The sequence below is a fragment of the Notothenia coriiceps genome, unplaced genomic scaffold (genome assembly GCF_000735185.1).
Source record: "Notothenia coriiceps isolate Sejong01 unplaced genomic scaffold, NC01 NC01_scaffold00033485, whole genome shotgun sequence".
In the NCBI taxonomy this organism is placed as follows: domain Eukaryota; kingdom Metazoa; phylum Chordata; class Actinopteri; order Perciformes; family Nototheniidae; genus Notothenia; species Notothenia coriiceps.
This window is the reverse complement of record NW_011366186.1, coordinates 1-5,058: the sequence shown is the minus strand read 5'-3', so window position 1 is coordinate 5,058 and position 5,058 is coordinate 1. Positions and strand designations below refer to the sequence as shown.

Here is a 5,058-nt window from a genome sequence, read left to right as displayed (position 1 = left end):
TGCATTATTTCCAGTTGAATACTTATTTGCTTAGGTTATTGTCTATCGTTTGCTATTGTACTTAAAAAGCGCCTTTTGGATTCAGGTAATACAATCAGCCATGTTTGTTCTTGCATACTGTATGGAAAATGATAGTTTGTATTTTGAGCAAAACACAACACAAAAACGGTCAGTAAATCCACCTTTTCTCTGGTTTGTGTGGCAAGTGGTTTGCTGGTGAAGCAGCAGTGACTATAAAGGTCAGTCCTCGCCGAGGGTCGCTGTTCTTCGGCCGGCTTTTGTTCGGGAACGGTTTTCCTTCGGGCCTCTCTCCGATAAGAATGCGGCAGGAAGACCTGTTATGACCTGACAGGTGGGGAATATTCTATAATACGTTTAAGTACCACTTTATAATATTTAATACATTTAATATTATTGTGATATATTGTAATAATTTGAATGATATTTGATATATTTAATACATTTAATACATTTGTATATTTTGATATATTTTAAATACTTTAATACATTTGATATATTTGATATATTTGGAACCTTTTCAAACACAGGTGACAAAGGTGCTTTCCCCTCTTTCTTCATGTCTCTTCTTTCATTCAACACTGTGTCCTCTCTTCTTCATGGTCTCTTCTACATTCACACATGTGTCCCCGTCTTCTTCATGTCTCTTCTACATTCAACATGTGTCCCTCTTCTTCATGTCTCTTCTACATCAACATGTGTCCCCTCTTCCTTCATGTCTCTTTCTGATATCAACATGTGTCCCTCTTCTTCATGTCTCTTTCTACATCAACATGTGGTCCCCTCTTCTTCAATGTCTCTTCTACCTTCAACAATGTGTTCCCTCTTCTTCATGTCTCTTCTACAGTCAACAATGTGTCCCTTCTTCTTCATGTCAACATGTGTCCCCTCTTTCTCAATGGTCTCTTTACACATCCAACATGTGTTCCTCTTCTTCATGGTCAACATGTGTCCCCTCTTCTCCATGTTCTCTTCTACATTCACACATGTGTCCCCTCTCTTCATGTCCACATGGTGTTCCCCTTTATCCATCGTGTCTCTTCTACATCAACATGTGTCCCGCTCTTCTTCATGTCTCTTTCTACATCACCATGGTCCCACTTTCTTCATGTCTCGTTCTACATCACCATGTGTCCCCTCTTCTTCCATGTCTCTTCTACATCAACATGGTGGTCCCTCTTCCTCCCATGTCTCTTTTCTAACATCACCATGTGTGTCCCCGGAACTTCCTTCATGTTCTTCTCTACATCAAACATGTGTCCTCGTCTTCTTCATGATCTCTTCTACATCAACCATGTGGTCCCCTCTTCTCCATGTCTCTTCTACATCAACAATGTGGTCCCCTCTTCTTCATGTCCTTCTACATCCAACTGGTGTTCCTCTGTCTTTCATGTCTCTTCTACATCACCATGTGTCCCGCTCTTCTCCTGTCTTTCTACAGTCAACATGTGTCCTCATTCTTCATGTCTCTTCTACATCAACATGTGTCCCCTCTTCTTCCATGTCTCTTCTACAGTTCAACATGTGTCCGCTTCTGTGGAAAGAGACTCTGAAAGTTTCAGGAACAAAGAATTCTCTCTCTCTTTTGGATCCATTTCTATAAAAACCTGTCTGAAAATGGAGGGGGCTGATCATGATTTTGGGCACTTTATGATGTCAAATGTGTTTTGTCCTTGTGTAACCATTTAGCCAATCAGACACCCAGGTAAGCGGGGGGGGGGATGAAACTTAAGCTCGCAATGGGAGCGAGCTTAAGTTTCACTTTCGAGTTGCAAATACAAAGCCCAGCGCCAAACCACCTCCGTCAAGCTGTTGCACTTGTTTTGTACCATTTTTCAGGCGATTTGGTAATCTGTTTCTACGAAAAACGATGTGTTTTTTAGGATTTCAAGAAGCATATAGAACCACAACAGTGGAATGTATTTCATGAACTTGTATCGATGCTGGAAAAGTCAAGTGATTTTAGATGTGCTCCTAGGAGTGAGATAAGAGAGTTGATTATCTAATATATGCATCCGATGAAGGCATATTGCAGAGTCTGTTGATGACATCAGGAGGCGGCTGTTCGTGTTGGGCCGCATTAACGTTTTTTTATTGTTTGTTTTGTAGGACAGACCATGCAGGCCTCAGGAGAGTTCAACTTGGGCCTGCGAGCATAGTTTTTTTGTATTTGTTTTGAAATCCACAGCGGACAGTTTGTGTCGTACTACATGCGGTGTATTTTGGCATATCTCTCAGTAGCCAACAATCTGTGAGTCTGTTGGCTCGGACATAAACTCGTGTTTAAAATAATACTACAGAATAGATGTAGTCTAAATTTCATAATAAGAGGTGTAAAACCTGAGAGGATTTTAAATCGCATTTGAACTAAATGCTTATACAATCTGTAGTTGTATTTGCATTGTTGATTTAATGTGTGAACGAGGCGATATAGAGAAGGTTAAGCTGTCATTATTAGGCTGTAATTTGTTATATACTGTTGGAATGGGTAAGCAGGCCTATTGTTTTTGGATATTTGTGGAGTTAGGTGGTCCATGAGTGTTTTTTATTGGTTAAGTGGTCCTTGTTATGAAAAAGTTTGAGAAACACTGCGCTAGTGGATTGTCAAAGGGGGAGCCTCGTTGCGGGGAAATTATACAGATGGCTAGTCCGCCCCTGAAAATGTCTATGCAAACGTTATTATTAATAATAAAAAAAAAAATTAAATTATAAAAAAAATGAATCAATTTTTTTTTATACATTTTTTATTTTCCATTTTAATTTTGTAATCATCTCGCGACCCCCACTTTGGGAACCCCTGTCCTAGAGCACCATTGAGTTCTTTGTAACCAAATGTTTCTCAGAGGGGCGTGAGGAGGGGCTCCTTATTTTCATCTAAAGTAACAGACAGAGAATCAGCACTTTGGAAACAGGGCTCAAACAGAGGGGATTATGGGTAATGCTGCAATGATCTGTTTGGTGTTATTGATGAAAAACAGTATGATAGGGGACACATTGTAAAACAAACTAAATGTAATAAAGCAGACGTAAAATCACAGAAAAGCTACAAAGAAAATTGGGTTTTTAGAACTATAATGTCACGGGAAGTAGGGGTAGTAGAGGAATTCCTTTCATGTAAATGTATTTAATTGTAATCTCTTTCTCTTCGTCCCAGTTTTGTTTTTCGAGGTGATCTTCGGTTATGTCACGGCCTTCGCTCCGAGCTACGAGGTGTTCGCCGTGTCGCGCCTCCTCGTCGGTTTGATGAACGGCGGCATCGGCCTCGTCTGCTTCGTGCTCACTCAGGAATACGTGGGGAAATCCTACTGGGCCATGACCGGTACGGAAAACACCAAAACAATCCCATCATGCATCACTCTGTCTTTATGAAGTCCTGTTTTTTTTCACCTCCTAATTAAGTGGATCATTTTTATTTGGATATATGTCAGGTAAAGAGACGGGACCATTTGCTGCTTTTCTTCTTAGATATTTATTTAACTTGAATATAACTTGAGTTTATTGATAAAACCATATTGGATTATGACAGGATTTAGTTGTGATTAATCATGTGTACGACGTGGCATAAGGGCCATGATTTTTTTTTAAAAACATGACGTTTCTAGAGGAAGGAGGTTAAAGTGGTAAATGTATATAATGACAAAATCATTGGAAAATAAAATCCAATATATGAACCAAGCGATTTTGATTCCTGTAAAATAAAATTCCCGATTTATTTGTTGTACTAAAAGTCGTGACTTCATAATCCCAGAAAAAAAAAAGCAGGAAATGTATTTCTTTTTAATCCCAGGAAAAACTCAAATTATTTTCTCTACATTTTTGGCTTTCTCGTATATTTACCACTGTAAATGTGACCGTTTAGTCCCCCCCCCACTGCCCCTCGATGTATTGTCGAGCGGCCTTAGGTTTCTTGAAAGGCGCTATATAAATCCTAGTTATTATTATTATTATTATTAACCTCGGAAATTCAGAATAGTTTTCTCGGAACATTACCCTGCTATTCTATTATTTTGTATTTTTTTTTATCACCTACAATGACCCTAGATTCCTAGAAGTGGGACTGTTCGCTGCTGTTTGCTTACTTTAATATGGAGTTTAGTGATACTAAACTGTCCCATTGTTGATTTTGCCGTGCCGCTGTTACAGTGCAGTCCCTCTAACCACAGAATTAACCTTTTTTTTATTTCCTCCTCAGGGACGTTGACCAGCATAAGTTTTGCAGTCGGCATCGCCCTGTTCGGAGCGCTGGGTTACTTCATCCGGCCGTGGAGGACCCTGGCCATCGTGGCCAACTCCTCCGGGGTCCTCTTCTTCCTGCTGTCCGTGTGAGTAAGACTTCAGAGAGTGTTGGGGAAATACTGAATGTACTCTCTTCCAATATCAGAGTCCACATGATATCAAAGGTCTCCCAACTGTAGCTGTGAACATGACAGGATGTGTGATTACCTAGAAGAGCATCAGGACTGTTTGAGGCATATGATAGCTATGTGATTAACATGATGATTCAGCCTCTATGGAGAGAGACATATGACAAGCATGATCATTTCTGACGTGGAGCTAATCTGAAGTAAACATTGAATACTGCTTTCTATTCCTCCATCTTGTGACTGTGGAACTCCCTCTCTTGGATATCAGCATGTGAAGGACACTGTTCAGGAACTAGTTGATGCTCTGTATGTGATGACTACTTCCAGAATATTGAGAAAAAGTCCGAATTTTTAGGAAAAGTGAAAAGAAATTGTAAAGTAAAAATAAATTGTAAAAGTCAGAATTTTTAGATTTTGAGAAAAAGTCAGCATTTTGAGTGAAAGTCAGCATTTTGAGTAAAAGTTAGAATTTTGAGAAAAAGTCAGCATTTTGAGTAAAAGTTAGAATTTTGAGAAAAAGTCAGGATTTTGAGTAAAAGTCAGGATTTTGAGAAAAAGTCAGGATTTTGAGTAAAAGTTAGAATTTTGAGTAAAAGTCGGGATTTTGAGAAAAAGTCAGGATTTTGAGAAAGTCAGATTTGTTGGTAAAAGTTAGAATCTTGAGGAAAAAGTCCGA

At 39.1% G+C, this 5,058-nt stretch overlaps 1 long non-coding RNA gene across 1 annotated transcript; it reads left to right on the top strand.

The window, feature by feature from the left end:
• Positions 1-295: 295 nt before the first annotated feature.
• Positions 296-4,370, top strand: LOC104961622 (uncharacterized). Its single transcript, XR_800116.1, has 3 exons — positions 296-352; positions 3,173-3,337; positions 4,211-4,370. It is a non-coding gene; the product is annotated as an uncharacterized lncRNA (long non-coding RNA).
• Positions 4,371-5,058: the final 688 nt, after the last annotated feature.